Source organism: Rhinopithecus bieti, unplaced genomic scaffold, assembly GCF_001698545.2.
Source record: "Rhinopithecus bieti isolate Rb0 unplaced genomic scaffold, ASM169854v2 scaffold_61117, whole genome shotgun sequence".
NCBI classification, from domain to species: Eukaryota; Metazoa; Chordata; class Mammalia; order Primates; family Cercopithecidae; genus Rhinopithecus; species Rhinopithecus bieti.
In genome coordinates, this window is record NW_016824934.1 from 3,224,641 (window position 1) to 3,244,923 (window position 20,283).

General features: G+C 39.4%; 1 protein-coding gene across 3 annotated transcripts in view; it reads left to right on the forward strand.

The window, feature by feature from the left end:
* PRKCE (protein kinase C epsilon) overlaps window positions 1-20,283 on the forward strand; it is a 551,430-nt gene that overhangs the window by 465,649 nt on the left and 65,498 nt on the right. The gene's annotated exons all lie outside the window — the stretch shown is intronic.

Consider the following 20,283-nt stretch of genomic DNA (forward strand, 5'->3'; position numbering starts at 1 on the left):
TGGAAATCTGCTCATGCAAAAGCATTAATCAGAAGGGGGTTTCTTTCTAGATTTGTACTTTTGTCTGGGGAAGCAACTAAGAAAAATGTCTGTTGTTTGGAGAGCAGTATAATTTAAGCAGACATTCATTTATTCAGTCAACAAACAACGAGTAAGTCATTGTTGCTGTGCCAGGTATAGGACTCCAAGATGCCATGGCAAGGAAGTGGAGCACATTCTGTCTCTACCCTCTTTTTGAACATTCCTTCTTTCCTTTTCTTTTCTTTTTTGTCTTCTCTTCTCTTCTCTTTTCTCTTCTTTTCTTGATGGCATCTTGCTGTCACCCAGGCTGGAGTGTAGTGGCATGATCTCAGCTCCCTACAACCTCCGCCTCCCAGGTTCAAGCAATTCTCCCACCTCAGCCTCCCTGAATAGCTGGGATTACAGGCACCCTCCACCATGCCTGGCTCATTTTTGGATTTTTAGTAGAAACAGGGTTTCACCGTGTTGGCCAGCTAGTCTCAAACTCCTGACCTCGAGTGATCTGTCCGCCTTGGCCTCCCGAAGGGTTGGGATTGCAGGTGTGAGCCACCATGCCTGGCCTATTTCTTTTTTTTTAAACTGATAACCAGAGAAACAGTCTCTGCCCCTTTGGCACTTGAATTTAGGTGGGGATGGCAGACCATAAAAGAAGCAATAACAATAAGAGTTATGATAGAAAAAAAAAGATGATATTGCCAGGGAAACATATCACAGGGATACTGCAGCTGGTTTGGAGAAAGTCAAGGAAGACTTTCTGGAGGAATTGACCTCTCCCAGACAGATCCAATGGGCTAAGTAGGAGTTGGCCAGAGTAAGAGGACATGGAAGAGTGGCCCAAGGAGTGGGAATAGCATGTGCAAAGGCTCTCGTGGAGGGAGAGGGAACACCAAATGGGTCTGTGGCTCTACAGAATTTGTATATGCCTGGAACCCAAAGCACAAATAGAGGCCAGGGACCCTAGCCTGAGAGGCTATCGAATGACTGTCAAAGCCCTATAAGCGCATGGTGACATGACCTCAGGTTATATCTGGAACAACTTGTGGGAACTGAAAGACAATCCTAGTGTTTAACAGAATGTCAGAGGTGGGAGAAAACTTGGGAGGTTAGTCCTCCAATTCTCTCTCATATGGATGACTAAACTGAAACTCAGAGATGGTGTGGCTTGTCCGAGGACACTCGATCTCATAGCAACACAGACAGAACCATGAGTTGGGACTCTGGTGTTTTGATGGTGTATGCTGATAAGCTGGCTTTCAAAAAAGAAAAAACAAAAACCCAAAACCCTGATTTGTAGTATTAACTGATTTCTATGGTATAAATATTCCCCCTGGGGCTGATTTCAAGCTATCCATGTTGAACAACGAGCTCACAAAATTCTGAAATTTTAAGAATCTGCTCTTGTGAGCTGGTGTGAGTTAGCTACGGCTCCCGGCAGGAAAGCTGAGTGTGTGTCTCTTGCCCGTTCTGTGTTCAGTCACATTGCGTTGGTAGCTTGAAATCAGCCATGATGGTGGTACTTATACCATGGAAATCGGCAAGGTTTTTCCCCATTGGAAAGCCATTGTTAAGTGCTTACCAGGACTCCACTGGAGTATGCAGTCTTCAGGACTAGTAGTCAGAGACTCTCTCATGAAGATAACGGAAAGCATTCCAATGCGTTAACAGGCCTACACTGGGTTACTTTACATCTCTGGTCTTGATTTCCTCACCTGTAGAATGAGGATAATATCATAGTTCAATAAATTTCAGATGTCTCTAAGATACACCATTATTTTTATTTAAATAAACTTTTTGTTTTAGAACAGCTTTAGATTTACAGAATAGTTGCAAAGATAGTACAGAGAGTTGCCACACACCCTACACCAGCTTCCCCTATTAATGAACTAATACTGATACATTATTATTAACTAAGCCCATATTTTATTCCGATTTCCTAAGTTTTTACCTAATGTCTTCTTGTTGTTCCAGGATCTCATCCAGAATATCATATTACATTTAGTCATCATGTCTCCTTTGGCTCTTCTTGGCTGTGACATTTTCTCAGCTTTCCTTGTTTTATGACCTTCACAGTCTTAGGAGTACTGGTCAGGTATTTTGAAGAATATCTCCCAATTGGGATTTATCCGATGTTTTCCTCATGATTAGACTCTGATTATGGATTACACAGGAAGACCTCAGAGGTGAAGTCTCATTTTCATTACATAATATCAAAGGTCCATACTATCAACATGACTTATCGTTGATATTGACCTTGATAGTCAATATCAAATGTTTGCCAGGTTTCTTCACTGTAAAGTTTCTCTCCTTTTTCATACTGTATTCATTGGAAAGAAATCATTATATAAAGCCCACACTTGAGGAGTGACAAATTATATTTCACCTCTGTGAGAGTAGAGTAGCAACATAATTTATTTAGAATTCTTCCGCCTGGGTGCATTGTCTTCTCCACCATTATATATGTATTTGCTCATTTATTTATATCAATATGAACTCATAGATGTTTATTTTATATTTTGGGTTATAATTCAATACTACTTTATTTTATTGCTCAAATTATTACAGATCTGCTTATTGGGAGCTCCTTTAGGTGGCTCCTGTGTGTCTTTGACATACCCCCATCATTGTGGAGTGGTTTGGTTTTAAGCACTTTCTTACTTTCTGGTATTACAAAATGTGTATTTCTTGCCCCAGTCCTAGAATCAGCCATTTTTTCCAAGGATCCCTGGCTTCTTTTATTGGAGAATGGAAATAGAAACCAATATCTAGGTGTAAGGTGTGCTAGTTGCTACTGGGATGTCATTTCTTGTAAGCCCTCTCAAAGGACAGAGCAAGGACTTTTATGTGTTCTAACTCATGAATACACACATACACATAACTCATGTATAATACACATATTAAGTATTTCTATAGTTGACCCTTGAAAAACATGGGAGTGAGTGAGCAAATTGAAAAAACAGTTGAAAATCTGTGTATAACTTTTGACTGCCCCCAAGCTTAACTACTGATGCCCTACTGTTGCCCAGAAGCCTTACTGATAACATAAACAGTTAATTGGCACATATTTTGTATGTTACATGCATTATATGCTGTATTCTTAAAATGTAAGCTAGATAAAAGAAAATATTTATAGAAAATCATAAGGAAGAGAAAATATATTTACAATTCATTAAGTGGAAGTGGATCATCATAAAGGTCTTCATTCTTATCTCCACATTTGAGTAGGCTGAGGAGGAGGAAGAAGATGAGGGGTTGGCAGAGATGGAAAAGGTGGAGGAGGTGGAAGGGGAGGCAGGAGAGATGGGCATACTTGGTGTAACTTCACAGGAATATATCATAATTTCTGTCAGACTCTTTTGCCTTTTCATTTCTCTAAGAATGTTTCTATACTATACCAATTCTTCTTCCACCATTTGCTTTAGTTTCAGTGCCCATAAGATAAAAAGGTCCATGTTCTGAAAGAAGTCAAAAGCAACCTTGAATAATCAGAATCCTCTGCCAGATTGCCTAACGTCAGTTTTTATTCTGGCACTGCTGCTCTACTTCTTCCTCATCATCTGGCATTGCTTTGGAAGCCTTCATCTCCAGCAAGTCACCTTCTGATAATTCTTCTGATGTGGTATATATTAGCTCTTGAATTACCCCAAGATCCCTATCTTGAAACCCTTCACCTTGTACTTTTTTTTTTTTTGCCATATCCACAATCTCTTTCATGATTTTCTTGATTGGTCTGTCATAAATCCTGTGAAGTCACGCACAACATCTCGACAGTTTTCTCCTGCAGGAATTTATTGTTTCAGGCTTAATGGCTTTCATGACTTTTTCTAGAACAAGGATGGCATCTTCAGTGATGTAACCCTTCCAGACTTTCATGATGCTCTCTCTGTTGGGGTTCTTTTCTGTAGCATTGACAATCCTTTCCATAGAGTACTATATATAATGTGCCTTAAAGGTCTTTAGGATCCCCTTATTAAGAGGCTGAATTAGAGACATTGTGTTTGGGGGCAAGTAGACCACTTCGACATCTTTGATGTTCAACTTATGGGGTTCTGGATGGCCAGGGATATTGTTCAATATCAAAAGAACTTTAAAAGGTAGTCCTTTACTAGCAAGGTACTTCCTGGCTTCAGGGACAATGAAACCAATTGTCCAATGAAACCAATCCAGAAAAAGTGTTCTTGTTGTCCAGGTCCTTTTGTGCAACCAAAAGGCTGGGAGCTGGGGTTTATCTTTTCCCTTCAAGACTCTAGGGTTAGCAGCTTTATAGATAAGAGCAGGGTTGATTATAAACCTGACTGCATTTGCACGAAACAGTGGAGTTAGAATATCCCTTCCTGCCTTAAATTCTGGTGCTTGGTTCTCTTCCTTACTAATAAATCTTCCTTTTTTTTTTTTTCTTTTCCAGAATAGGGCACTTTTGTCTTCATCAAAAACCTATTTGGGCAGGTGTCCTTTCTTCTCAATGATTTTCTTAATGGTGTCTGAGAATTTGTCTGCTGCTTCTTGGTAGATAGAAGCTGCTTCTCCTGTTATCTTGACATTTTTTAAGAAAAAATTTCTTTCTGAAATTATCAAACCATCCTTTGCTGCCATTAAATTTTTCAGCTTTAGATCCTTTACCTTCCTTTTGCTTTATCATGTAAGTTCCCTTCTTGAATCATATTAGAGTAAAAGGTATTTCACAAAAGTGCAAGGTTTTCATGCCTGCTGGTATAGCTGCAACAACTTTACAAATTATCTTTATCTTTCCTTTTTTTTTTTTTTCACAATAGTGCTTACATTTGATTCATTTATCTTGAGATGTCAGGCAACCACAGATGTATACCTCAATTTATGGCACATATCAAGAAATTCAACTTTTTCTTCTAATACCATGACTTTTGAGAACACTTCCAGCATCACTAGTGAATGGCACTGAGTATTGTACTAAACACAATGAAAAATACTCAAGAACCACCAGAGATCACTTTTTACTGTGACACAATTTGGTGGAGAGAGGAAATGCTCATATGGAGGTGATAGCATCACATGGCCTTTTAAGCAGATAGTCACAACACTTGAACTTACCACAACAGCAACAGGAGGTGGCCACAAAATTATTATAGTAATACAGTATGTAGTACAGTTAATTCATGCAGTTATGACTTAATATTGCATCTTTATTTTTCATGACTGCAAATGGCACCAGGTATGGTTGGTGTTTGTGTAAGTTTTGATAAATTTTAGCTTTTTATGATAGATTTATGTATACTTTATAGTAGTAAATGATAAAATAGACTACTGTCTACATATATTGTATTATTCGTGACATGCCTAACTTGTGCTTAACTTTTTCAATATTTCTAGGGTATGTGGTTTGTCTGCAAGTTTTTTCAAGTTGTCTAAATCTCCAAACATTTTTCCAATATATTTATTGAAAAAAAATCCATGTATTAATGGACCTAGGTAGTTGAAACTCATGCTGTTCAAGGGCCAATTGTATATGTAACCATCTTTGTCTATATGAAGCTATATGAGCTCACAGTGATGTCTAATTCTAATCTGTTAACATATGGATCATTCTAGCCTCTTGCTTATCTGTGAACTCCCACTCTGACATTAAGAAACCTAGCTCCCACCACCTGCCACCCATTTACTAAGTGTTCATTCCCGGTGTATATGCATAGAATTGTTAACCCACCCTACTGTGGGAAAAACTTTATCAACTAGAGTACTGTAGTAGTTTGCTTGGGCTGCCATAACAAAATACCACAAACTGGGTGAGTTAAACAATAGAAATGTATTTTCTTATAGTTCTGGAGGCTGGATGTTCAAGATCAAGGTACCAACAAATTCCGAGGGCCATAACAGAAGGATCTGTCCCAAGTTTCTCTCTTTGGCTTGCGGATGACTGCTTTCTTGCTACGTGTTTGCATGGTCACTCCTCTGTGCACATCCACACCTGGTGTCTTTCTGTGTGTCTGAATGTCCACTTCTTATCAGGACACCAGTCAGATTGGAGTAGAGCCCATCCTACTGGCCTTATTTGAATTAAATGACCTCTTTAAAGGCCCTGTCTCCAAATACAGTCATTTTCTGAGGTATAGAGGGTTAGGGCTTCAACATACAAATTTTTGAAGAACACAATTCAGTCGCATACCAAGTGTAGTGCTTAGGCTTAAGTCAGCACCTTTCTTACCCACCCTTCAGTGAAGTTGTTTCATACATTTGTGATACAGATAAGTTATTTTGTCACATGTTGCACTCCATCTGGGATTTCTCAGTTTCCTAAATAATTTTTCAAATTTGTGTGTATTAAGTTTTACTCTTTGTGCTGTAAAGTTTTACGGGTTTTAACAAATGCATAGCATCATATAACACCATTACATTGTCATACAGAATGGTTATATTGACTTAAAAATCCCCTGTACTTTACCTGTTCAACTCTCCCCTCCTCCCCTAAGCCCCTGGTCACCACTTATCTTTTTTACCAACACCGTAATTTTGCCTTTTTAGAATGCCATTTAATTGGAATCAAACACTATGTAACCTTTTCGGACTGGCTTCTTTCACCTGGCAATATGCATTTAAGATTCATCTATGTCTTTTAGCTGCTTGACAGCTCATTTCTTCTTATTTTTAAATAATATTCCACTTTATGGCTGTACCACAGTTTGTTTATCCGTTCACTATTGAAGGACATCTTACTTCCAGTTTTGGTGATTATGAGTAAAGCTACTATAAACACTCACATGCAGATTCTGGTGTAAACATGTTTTCCAATCAGTTGGATAAATACCTAGGAGAGCAATTGCTGGATCATATGGGAGACTATGCTTAGCTTTCTCAGAAACTGCTAAACTGTCTTGCAAAGTGGCTGAATCATTTTGCATTTCTATCAACAGCAAATGAGAGTTCCTGTTGTTGCACATCCTCTCTAGTTATTAGCATTGTTAGTTCTTGGATTGTAGTCATTCTAATAGGTGGGTAGTGGTATCTAATTGTTGTTGTAATTTGCAATTTACTAATGATAAATGATGTTACACATCTTGTCCTATCTTATTTGGCATCTGTATATCTGCATATCTGTAAAGATATCTTTACAGATCTTTTGCCCATTTTTTAATTGAGTTGTTTTCTTATTGTCGAGGGGTTTGTTTTTGTTTTTGTTTTCTTCTAAGACAGGGTCTCACTCTCACGAGACTGCAGTACAGTGGTGTGATCCTCGCTCACTTAACCTTGAACTCCTGGGCTCAAGCTGTCCTCCTGCCTCAGTCACCCAGGTAGCTGGGGCTACAGGTGTATGCCATTGCGCCTGGCTAATTTTTTAGGTTTTTTTGAGACGGAGTGTCACTCTGTGGCCCAGGCTGATCTCTAACTTTTGGCCTCAAGCAACCGAAAGCTCTGGGATTATAGGTGTGAGCCTCCATGCCTGGCCTTATTGTTGAGTTTTAAGAGTTCTCTGTATATTCTGAATACAAATCCTTTATCAATTAAATGTTTTTCAGATATTTTCTCCCGGTCTGTGGCTTGACTTTTTATTATCTTAATAGTGTCTTTTAATGATATCATATCTTTTGCAGCAACACAGATAGAATTGGAGGCCATTGTCTTAAGTGAAACAACTCAGACACAGAACAACAAATATTGCATGTCTTCACTTGTAAGTGGGAGATAAATAAAATATGTGTGCACATGTGAGCAGAGTGTGGCATGATGGACAATGGTGACTCAGAGGGGTCAAAGGGAATGGGTGATAGGAGGATGCTTGATGGGTACAATGTGCATTGCTCCAGTGATGGATGCACTGAAGACCCTGACATCACCACAGTGCAGTATATCAATGTAGCAAAATTGCATTTCTACCCCATGCATATATACAAATAAAAAAGTATCTTTTGAGGAGCGTAAGTTCTGAATTTTAATAAAGTCCAACTTATCAATTGTTTTATTTCATATATTGTGTTTTTGGGTGTGTTGTATCTAAAACCTCATCACCAAACCCAAGGTCACCTAGATTTTTCTCCTGTGTTTTATTCTAGAAGTTTTGTAGCTTAGTGTTTGATATTTAGATATATGATCTGTTTTGAGTTAATTTTTCTGGAAGGTGTAAAGTCTGTGTCTAGGTTCTTTTTTTCCAATGTTGATGTCCGGTTGTTCAAGCACCATTTGTTGTCAAGACTATTCTTTTTTCATTGTATTGCCTTTGCTCCATTGTCAAAATTCAGTTGGCCGTATTTGAGTCTATTTTGAGGCTCTCTATTCTGTTTCATTGATCTTTGTGTCTGTTATTTCCCCAATACCATGCTGTCTTGATTACTATAGCTTTATAGTAAGTCTCAAAATTGGGTAATGTGAGTCCCCCAACTTTCTTCTTCAGTAATGTTTTGGCTCTCCTATGTCTTTTGCTTTTCCATACACGTTTTAGAATAAGTTGCTGATATCTGCAAATTAGCTTCCTGGGATGTGGATGGGTATTGTATTGAATCTATAGATTAAGTTGGGGAGAATTAACATCTTAACACTATTGCAGCTTCTAATCCATGAACATGAAATAACTCTTCATTTATTTAGATTTTCCTTGATTTCTTGTGTCAGTGGTCTGTAGTTTTCTACATACAGATCCTGTACATATTTTGTAAGATTTATACCTAAGCATGTAATTTTTTTGTGTGCTACTGAAAATGTTTTTTTTTTTATTTCAAGTCTCAATTGTTCATTGCAAATATATAGGACATCAGATGACTTTTGCGTGTTAACCTTGTATCCTGTAACCATTCTATTATGCTTATGAATTACAGGAGTTTTTGTCAATGATTTTGGATGTTCTACATACACAATTATGTCATATGTGAATAAAGACAATTTTGTTAATTCCTTCCTAATCTGTACACCTTTTATTTCCTTTTCTTGTTTTATCACATTAACTAGAACTCCAGTACAATGTTGAATAGGAGTGCGGGGAGAGGACCTTCTTGTCTTGTTATAGACCTTAGTGGGAAAGCATCCAGCTACTCACCATTAAGTATGATATTAACAGTAATTTTTTTTGTAGATGCTCCCTACTAAGTTCAGAAAATTCCCCTCTATTCCTAATCTGCTGAGAATTTTTATAATGAATGGGTATTGAATTTTGTCAGATGCTTCATCTGCATTACTTGATAAGATCAAATGATTTTTCTTCTCTAGGCTATTGATATGGTGGATTACATTGATTTTCAAGTGTTGAACCAGCCTTGCATACCTTGAATAAATCCCACTTGGTTGGGTATATAATTCTTTTTATACATTGTTAGGTTTGCTAATTTTTTGAGAAATCTTTGCATCTATGATCATGAGAGATATTATATTGGTCAGTAGTTATATTTTCTTGTAATATCTTTGTCTGGTTTTAGTGTTTGGGTAATGCTGACCTCATAGAATGAGTTAGGAAGTATTCCTTTTGCTTCTATATTCTGGAACAGATTGTGGAGAATTGGTGTCATTTCTCCCTTAAGTGTTCGGTAGAATTCACCAGTGAAACTCTCTGGGTCTTATACTTTCTTTTTCGGGAGTGATTATTAATTACTGATTTGATTTCTTTAATAAGTAGAGGCCTATTCAGATTATCTCTTTCTCCTTGTGTGAATCTTGGTAGTTTGTATCTTTCACAGAATTGGCCCATTTCATTTAGTTATCAAATTTGTGGGCATAAAGTTCTTAACAGTATTCATTTATTACTGTTTTCACATTCCTGTGATCAAAAGTGATGACACTGCTTACATTTCTTATATTGGTGATTAGTGTCTTCTCTCTTTTTCTGGGTTAGCCTGGCTATAGTCTTGTCAATATTATTGGTCTTTTTAAAAAAGCAGGTTTTGGTTTTATTAATTTTTCTCTATTGTTTTCCTGTTTTACGTTTCATTAATTTATGCTCTAATTTCTATTATTTGTTTGTTTCTGCCTTAGGTTGAAATTGCTCTTCTTTTCTAGTTTCTTGGGACAGAAGCTTAGTTTATTGATTTTTAAGTTTTTCTTGTTTTTTAATGTACACATTAAATGCTATAAAATTCTGTTGAAACACTGCTTTCACCGTATTCCACTAATTTTGATAGGTTGTATTTTCATTTTCACTTAGTTTAAAATATCTTTTTTTTTTTTTTTTTTTTTTTTTTTTTTATTAAATTTTTTTTTTTTTTTTTTTTTTTTTTTTTTTGAGACGGAGTCTTGCTCTGCCACCCAGGCTGGAGTGCAGTGGCCGGCTCTCAGCTCACTGCAAGCTCCGCCTCCCGGGTTCACGCCATTCTCCTGTCTCAGCCTCCCCAGTAGCTGGCACTACAGGCGCCCGCCTTGTCGCCCGGCTAGTTTTTTGTATTTTTTAGTAGAGACGGGGTTTCACCGTATTAGCCAGGATGGTCTCGATCTCCTGACCTCGTGATCCGCCCGTCTCCGCCTCCCAAAGTGCTGGGATTACAGGCTTGAGCCACCGCGCCCGGCCTAAAATATCTTAAAATATTTCTTAAGAGTTCTTCTTTGACCCCTGTGCTCTTTAAAAGTATATTGTTTTATCTCCAAATAATTAGATATTTTCCAGCTATTTTTCTCTTAATTGATTTCTGGTTTAATTCCATTATGATCTGAAAGTTTTTTTGTCAATTTTAATTCTTTTCAATTTAAGGCAGTTTTTCTGGTCTAGATGTGATCTATCTTGATGACCGTTCCATGCAAGCTTAAGAAGAATGTGAATTCGTATGTTATTGGATAGCTATTTTATAAATGCCAATTAGATTAAGTTGATTGCTAATGCTGTTCAGGTCAACTATATCCTTATTGATTTTCTGCCTGCTTGATCCATCACTGAAAGAGGGGATTTGCCTGTTTCTCCTTTCAGTTTAATCAGTTTTTTTGGTAACAGCTTCATTGAGATATAATTCACATACTATGTAATTCATGCATTTAGAGTGTACAGATCGATGGTTTTTAGTATATTCAAACAGTTATGCAGTCATCACCACAATCAACTCTAGAAAATTTTCATCACACCAAAGAGGAACTCTGTTCCTTTTAACAATCATCCCCCAGTCCTTCCATCCCCTTACCCTGAGCCTTAGGCATCCACTTATCTACTTTTCTTTTAGATTTGCCTGTTCTAGACGTTTTGCATAAATGGGATCACACAATACATCGTTATTTGTTACTGGCTTCTTTTATTTAACATTATGCTTTCAAGATCCACTTTCTAGTGTGTATTAGAACTTCTTTTATCACTGAATAATATTTCATTGTTTGGATATTACCACATTTTGTTTATTCACTCTCAGTTGATGGACACTTAGGTTGTTTCTACCTGCTGCTGTAAATATCAGTGTGCAAGTTTTTGAGAAGACTGATGTCTTCATTTCTCTTGGGTATATACCTAGGAGTGGACTTGCTGGGTCAAGTAGTGACTCCATGTTTAACTGAGGAACTCCCTGCGTGTTTTCCAAAAATGGCTGTACCATTTTACATTCCCACCAGCAATGTATGAAGGGTCTAGTTTCTCCAAATCCTCACCAACACTTGTCATTATCTGTTTTTCTTATTATATATCCATCCACCTGGATCATCACAACCCATGGTGGTTTTGAGTTCTATCACTTCTTGCCTCTGTCAGTTTTGACACCCTGTTGTTAGGTGTATACCTGTTTAGGATTTTTAGACCAATTTGAGGAACCGACATCTTTATCATTATTTAATGCCCTCTTTTCGCCTGATAATTTTCTTTGTTTTCAAGTCGTCTTTGTCTGAAGCTAATACAGGCACTCCAGCTTTCTTTTCATTAACATTAGCATAGTAATTCTTTCCCTATCCCTTTACTTTGAACCTGTCTGAGCCTTTATATTTAAAGTGGTTTTCTTTTAGAAAACAGATCCTTGAGTATTGTGGATTTTTGGTTTGTTTTGGTTTGCTTGCTTGCTTTGCTCATTTGTTTTATCCACTCCATCTCTGTCTTTTAATTGATATATTTAGACCATTCACATTTAAAGTGATTATTGATATAGTTGAGTTAATATCTACTCTCTTTATCCCTGTTTTTGTTTTTTTGTTTTGTTTTGTTTTTTGTTTGTTTGTTTGTTTTTGAGACACAGAGTCTCACCCTGTCACCCAGGCTGGAGTGGTGCAGTAGCATGATCTTGGCTCACTGCAGCCTCCACCACCCGGGTTCAGGCAATTCTTATGCCTCAGCCGCCCCAAGTAGCTAGGATTACAGGCACGTGCCACCATACCTGGCTAATTTTTGTATTTTTAGTAGAGACAGGGTTTCACCATGTTAGCCAGGCTAGTCTCGAACTCCTGACCTCAAGTGATCTGCCCACCTTGGCCTCCCAAAGTGCTGGGGTTACAGGTGTGAGCCCCCACGCCCGGCCTCTTTATCACTGTTTTCTATTTGTTATATTCATTTTTTATTCCCTTTCCCCCTACCTTTTTTGTTTTTTTTTTTACTAAGAAGAAAAATTACCAGTTGTAGGTTGCATCTTAATTTCAGATTTGTTAAAATATGAAAAAAGTGTGTTCTAGAATCTATAACATATTGTCATAGTACCCTCCCCATAGAGAGATTGTGAGGCTTAAATAGAACAATGCATTAATGTACTTAGCGCAGTATTTGGTTAGGCAGTGAGCACTAGATATTAACCGTTGCTATAATTACTGTATTAGTGCTGCTCAGCTACTTTATGGACCTCACAGCTGATTTAGACACCCCAGTTCTATCACTGCATCACAGTTGAGAATAATTACCCTAAATACATAGTTCTGGCTGCTGTTTTGTGGTCAGCTACTGCAAGTATGTTCTCTTTGCGTGTTTATTCTATGGTCTGTAGTTAAATGCAGAACTCTAAAGTCAGACATCCATGTGTTTGAATACCAGACTGTAGTTACAGATATCTGAACTTAAAGAGGTTTCTTAATCTCGCTCCATCTCATTTAGTCACCTGAAAATATTTATACTAACACCTTCCTCACAGAATGTGGTCAGGACCTAGCAGGGGCCCAAATCATAGATATTATTATTGTCATCAGTTGTCCTCATATCTCTTCCTCTTAACAAGGTGCTCCCTGTGACTCAGTCTCCCTTTTTGAGCTGGAAACTCTGGGGAGAAGTACTTTGGACCTGACGAAGGCAGAGGCTGCATGTAAGAATTTAAGCATTAGCAGGGAGAATGTCTTGACCTATGGGGAAAGATCTCTGCAGGTAGAGTTTGCAGTCCCTGACTTGCAGTGGAAGGGGGATGTGCTGCCTGCTCACCTGCCTCGTGGAGAGGCTCCCACTTAGCCCTGGGTAGGGGTAACTTTTGGCAAAAAGAGATTCCTGAGGGATGAAGGCAACAGGGGTGACATGACATGTGACCCCTTCTCACACCCATCATATCATAAAGCAGTGAGTCCTGAACGAGGACCAGCCACTTATTCGTCAGTCCTGGCTCTGGTGGGGACCTCAGATAGATGACTGGGCTTTGTCTCTACAGTTTTCTCTTCAGGACTATTCGAGATACTGCTAGTTATTCATCTTCCTTTATTTCATTATTTTCCTCTTATATTTTTGTCATCTGACTCTGCAGTTTGGGTTTAATGGGAAGGAATCACTGCCTCTCTCTTCACTCCCCAGACACATTTTAATGTCTGAACATCTACGAGGCTGGGCCTTTGGACCCGAATGAGCAGGGAGAAGCACATCTGCAGAAGAACCCTGCGGTTCTTGGCTCTGCTTCGCAGCAGTCGTGGGTATGTCGACTGGCACAGAACTCGGGGTTCTGTATAGACCTCGGGGGTATAAACCTGTGTAGACCTCAGCCTGCCCTGAGAGGACATTTCTGTGTCTTTCTTAGTGTCCAGTGATCAGGGGGCCTTTGTGGATGATTTTTCTGAGTTGGGGTTACAGTCTTCCCAGAGATTGGGCATTGCATGATCAATAGGGCTGGAAATAATATTGTCCTCCCAGAGTCCAAGGCTTTTAAGAGAATCTAAAACCCTTTCCCTCAAGAAAGCCCATTCACTGTGCCTTATGATTTTGTGAGAATTCTAATATACTGATGTGAGTTTAAAATATATGTGTGTGTGGTAAATTAGAGTAATTGTCTGGATGACTTAAGCCAAAAAAAGGCAAAATTTAGAGAAAAATATTTGAGACCTTTATAATATATGTTTAGGGATCTTTCGTATGATTATGTATTCTAGAAGGTCCCAGGAACTCTTGTGCCATTGACCTGGGCTGGTGAGGACATACCGGGACAGTCCCATGAAGGTGTCCAACCTCTCCCGAGTGGCCCTCCACATGAATCACACTGCTAGAGAATTGTTCCATCTGATGTTCCTGCTTGACCACAGTGTAGTGCAGGCATCAGTTCTAGGCACTGGCACGTTCTCTTTGGATTAAGATGGCAGGGAAGTAGTATTTTACAAGTATCAACTATCCAAAGCAGAACAGAGGTGCTAAGCTCAGCCCATCACCTTGGCCTCTTGCCATCTGGTCTTCTGCACTTCCATAGGGCAGACATTCCCAGACATTGCTGCCCATCCTGCCAGCTCCCTGTGAAGCAGGGGGAGTGATTTTGCTATTGGCAAGAGTCTAAAAGCCTAACATTTTTTTGCACAAAGAGATGCACATCTCATAAAACCCAAATCCGCAGTGAAAAATTTTCATCTAGTCTATCTTGTTCAGAGATTTGAGCCACCAAACACATGGCTGGAAGATTAAGCTGAGAGGGGTGTAAGGAACCAAGAAGCCCCATTTCTTTTCAAATTCCTCAGCATTCTCCACTGGGGACCCGTTTATCATCTAATCTCATGCTGTATATATACAACATGGTATCTGGCCATTGTTGCATACAGCAGGCCAGATTTTGAAAATACCTCTATGTGCATCAGTGCTTGCATCAAAGCTCCCAAGTTCTTTTTGTATATTTGTCTGAATTATAAATCAGTGTTTTAGATTCAAGCAAGATTCAGAGGTATAATTAAGCCAGCCTGGAACCAGACACAGGCCACTTTCCCCCTCTGTAATTAGCACCCCGTCACAGAGGGTACCAGGTACCACGGGGAACACAACTGAGAGAGAGTGATCCCACCCTTTGCCTTCTCTTTTATCTTTGTATATGACTCTTCATCTTTGATTTTCTTTTTGAAATAAGACATAGACATTTCTTTACTTCTAGAAGCCTGTGTCAACCAAGGGCCTAAAGTTACAGAGGAAAGAGTTTGGTTTATAATGTTCCAGGGCAGGAGGATTGGGGTGAGGTTTCTCCAAAAGATGAATGATCATTTGCCCAGTGGCTTATGGGATTTTGGAGTGTGGGTACAGATGTAATGCTTGCTTAGTCTCAAAATGTTTCATTTTTATTAGTCTTGTCTCCTCCCCAACCAAATTGCCAGCCCTTGGAGGTCAGAGACCATGACCTCTTCTCCTTCTCTTGGATCCTCCAAGGTACGCAGCTTAGAGCTGTGTCCAAGGTAAGCCAACTTCAGAGAGGTGACCACACTCCTCTATGATGGAGAATGTCATGTGAGAGTTGCTTTCTAGGACTTCTCAGGAAACAGTGTGCACAGGTGGACATGAGCTGCCTAGCACCTGCAATACACAGGATTCTAACATAAACATCCCTGTGACCCAGTAATGAGGAATTTGGTAACTGTGACCTGGTTGCTTTCATCCCAGTTTCAAATAATAAGATGATTAAGAAAAATGTGAAAGGAGGTTGGAGAACTGCTGAGGTCACTGTTGACACTTTGAAACAATTAGGAAATCAGAAGGCTGGGTTATCATGAGTATATGCTCCCCACCTTTACAGTCTGCCCTTCACTGAAAGCAAGTGGGTCCTTTGATTGATGGGGTCTGGTCTGTGCAGCCTTCATTTGCTTGTTAGCCAAGTTCATGGTCTATACATCTGTCCCCACCCTCCTCTGTGGCTGGCCAGAGATACTCATTCAGTCATCACACATGGTGTTGTTTCTGAAAAGGATGCCTATTTGGAGAAAAAAGGCCCCCTGAAGGTCTGGCTAGAGCAATAGGAGGAGTAAAAGCATCCCTTACTGAAATGAGGGAAAGGAGAAAGAGTAGCCATGGAGAGTGCACTGCAGCGGTTAGGTCTAGGAGGGGAAAACAAAACCGGAGAGCGGGCATTTCACTTGGAGAATCTAAAGAATTGCAGGGTGGTTTATCTTGCTATTGTTTGAAGGGAAGCCAGCAGTCAAGAAAATTATCGGTCAAATTTCACAGAAGAAGGAACATGACACAGAGGATTTTAGTTCTAATAGCTCAGAATCAATCTGATGTTTCAAGGAAAATGAAGAGAACAATTGACTATCAAAAGTACTGGAGACTCTGCCACTGAGCTCTTCCCAAAAGCAAGTAAGGACACCAGAGTGGGGGGAGTTTCTCTCCTTTGCCATAAGGAAATAGACTGACTTTTTTAAACCAACATACCAGAGTTTACACATTCAAATGAGTATTGTCCTCTCCTTTAACTGTCCTCTTGGGAGGCTTCATTCTCAGGGCAAAAATACTGCTTTTACATTGAATACATCTACGTTCCTCTCTAGGTTTTTATTTGACTACATAGTCTCTTTTGGCTAATAATCCTGCTTTGGGGGTAGATCTGATTTCTGAAAATCATTTTGTATCCAAAATAATGTAAGCCCATAAAGGAAAACCTGATTTTCTGAGTTGGCTGTGAAATGATGGATTCTGAAATTAATTCTACATGAGGTCCGGAAATCATATGGGCAGAGATTTCAGTGCTCCCCATGGTGCCTTCTGGGGAGCCGGAAGTTCAGCCAAGCTGGGTGATTACTCGCTTGTGAGTCAGATACTCCTGTGATGGGATCTTCCCTCCACATGTGGATCCTAAGCCAGTTCTTTCTACCTTCTGATCCTCAATTTTCTCACTTAAAAGCTGGGGTAGTAATAGTATCTACCTCATGGGATTACTGTGAATATTAAATGAGGTGATGCTTGGGAAAACTCATAGGAAGGGCTTAGTAATTGCTTATTATTATTATTATTATTAATCCCTTACATTGCCATAATGTGGAGCCAGGTACATGGTAGGTAATCACTGAATCTTTGTCAATTGGTTGCAGGGTTGTTGCTGAGGATGTCAGGTTTTGACTTGAAAGTACACCTGTATTTGAAGAGCTGGGTCATGTGAGGTAACTCCAGGACTAGAAAAACATTTCTAATCCTCAATCCTGTAAAACACTTCAAAATGGCATTTGTTCACCTCTAAGATCTACCCTAGCTCTAATAGTCCCTGAAATCATGATGCTGAATTACATAAAACAATGGGATTAATGTGAACAATGAGAAAAAATGTTGATAAATAGCATGGATAATTGAAGAATGAATGGTCAGAGCCAGGTAACTCTAGAGGAAAAGCTTAGATGACAGTTTTGTGGAATGATCAATGGGAGAGACTCCTATGAGGTTGTTTAAAATGATGACATCATTGTTTAACTCAAGCATGGGAACCATCACCAGGAGGAAACCTACCTGAAATTCTACACTCAGAAGAGTTGGCACTTGGGTAGCTGTGGGACATGGTGGAGAAAGAAACTACACAACATTGGCCAAAGAGCTTGTCACTGTTCTACAATGATCTCAAATTGGAAAAGGAGGTTTTTACCGCTTTTCCAAAGGTTTGGAAGAGAAAATAGCTACTGTTGGCTGTGAAAACACTGCATTGGCTGCAAAAACCAGTGTGATCTGGTATCAGAAGCAAGGTGTTAAATATTATCCAAAAAATGCAGACATAACATACTCTTCATGGAAAGCCTTGGACTAACAAAAGAGAAAAATGGAGATGAGGCTATTATTTGATAATCACTGCCTAACAACTGGCTTCAACAAGGAGGCTCCCCATGCTGTTGTAACCACAGAATACAGAGCCTAAAGAAACGGACTTAAGTTACAGCCAAAGAGATGGCAGATGAGGCCTAAGGAAAAAGACTTTCTTGCCCTTCTTGAAGATAAGGCATAAGAATGAAGATCCCTAGAGATGGATGGGAGTCACTGTGGAATCTGGCAGTTTGGGCATTGACCTGTCTGAAAGCAAGCCCAGAGCAACGACCCCAGGGAGTCTGGGAGCCTCCAAGAAAGCAGAGACTTCACCCAGGAGTCTCGTTCGAACAACCTGACTGAATCTCAGCCTGCAACAAATGGAGCAAAAGTTCCATCTTAGGATGCTGGAGGCTAAATGGGTTAGGAGTAGAGGGGGGAGTGCACGAACTTGGCTCCGGGAGGAAGAGAGCAAATGGCCCATGGAAGTTTTCCTATCTCTGGCTCTTTGGAACCATGGAGTCAACACGATAAAATTAGCAGAGCTAAGTAGGCAGATTTGTGGGGTTGGAGGCATAATTGGTCCTGTTTTTCTCTAGTCTTGACCTAACTGAAGTTCACTGGGTATGTAATGGAAAAAAAACAAGCAGCTTGATATAAAAATGCAGGAAATGCCTGCAATCACTGCTGATTACAGTAGCAGCCTTCCTTCTGTTATTTTTGTGAAAGAGAGAAAAAAAAAGAGGGGGGTTGTTAGGGCTTTTTTTTCCTCCTTTCCTAAACTTTAGAAACAATTTGGGCTATTAGTTCTTTTTAGGACATTCTTTACTCTAGCTAAATGATGTCACTTAATCTTTATAAATAAAGTGGGTGGGGGGAGACATTTAAATTCTTATCATAAATAAAATTCCTGTGTATAAAATACATACAAATGGTTCTAAATATGGTTTATTGGCCCTAAGGGCTTGTGTTTTCCAAATTTCCCTAATTTCTAATCTCTCTAGGCTGAACAGGATAAATTTAGTTTTTAGCGTAGTGCCTCATTTTGCAGTATGGTTTGCATTCATGCTGGGAGAGGAACACTGTTTCCAGCGATTTATCTCACAGAAACCATCTCTGCTTAGCAAGTGAAGAAATATTTGCAAAGAGACTCTTTCCACCAGGGGATTGAGAAACACACATTGTTCCGGCAGCAGAGAGAGAGAGTACGTAGATTCTCACCAAAATTGAGCTTGTGAGGAACACTCCACTCAGCGTGTATCACTACTTATATCTTAATTTTGGCTTCAGGATTCTCAATTCCTGTTGCTAGAATTTAGATAGAACTGTTGAAGTCTGTAATGATAATGTGTCTTTTAAAATGTCACCTTGGAATTTGTTGGATTCTGCTGGCTTTTAGTTGGCGGGTACCCTGGGAGTTTGCAGCTGGGAGGGTCCTTGGGCACCTTTTGGAGATGCTGTGCTTTGTCTGTTAAGCCCTGGGGCTCCTTTGTTCATAAGGTTTCAAAAGATGCTGTCATTCTGGGACTGTGAAAACTCTTCTCCCCAGCGTGAAGCTCAGATAAAAAATAGAATTTGGTTCTTAAGCAGTAGCATTGTTAGGAGGAAACGCACTGACCTCATGTTCAGACACTCATCGGCCATAGTCTCTTCACCTCCCCAATGAAAAGTGGTTCTTGATGTTCCTCTAGCATAATGGTTCTCAACCACTAGTGGTCATTTTATCTCCAGGGGAGATTTGGCAATGTCTAGAGACATTTTTGGTTGCTGAAACTTGGGAATGGGGGCCAGGAGAGTGCTGTTGGCCTCTAGTGGGTAGAGGCCAAGGATACTGCTAAACATTCTGCAATGCACAGGATGGTCCTCACAACAAAGAATTATCCAGCCTAAGACATCAGTAGTGCCCAGGCTGGAAAACCTGCTCTAGATGCAAAGTTCTCTGCTTATGTGACTCTGAAGGTTTGGGGTAGCTGTGAGCTAACAGGTCTCTTGTTTTGGCTAGTAAGGTGTATACAGATTTGCCGTGGTGTTTAGGTAGAGTACAGCCAGATTTGCAGGTTTCTCAGACCCTGGAGAAATCAGATGGAGATGGTGTAGGCTTTTTGAACTCTTCTGAAGATAGGAGAAGGCATAAGGGAGAGACTTCTATTTGTCATTTCACTTCTTTTCTCTACTCAACACGTTTTTGTAACTTCTCAGATTGTATTTAACTTTCTTTCAAAGGATGCCACCCATGTTTCAAAAACCAGAGGGTTGTTTTCTTTTCCTGTCAATATTAAGTCAAGAAATATATTTAACCTATCCATACTGTAAAAACTAGAATAGTCTGAATAGAATCCTGTCTTCTTACTGATGTATTAATATCAGTTTTCCACCACTTGCAGCTGTTAGTTTGTTTACCATGAATCTGTGGCATTTGACCTACATGATCAGGAAGATGATTTTTTAAAACCCAACTCAGTCAAAGCTGTAAAATTTATTGTCTAAGAAAGCAT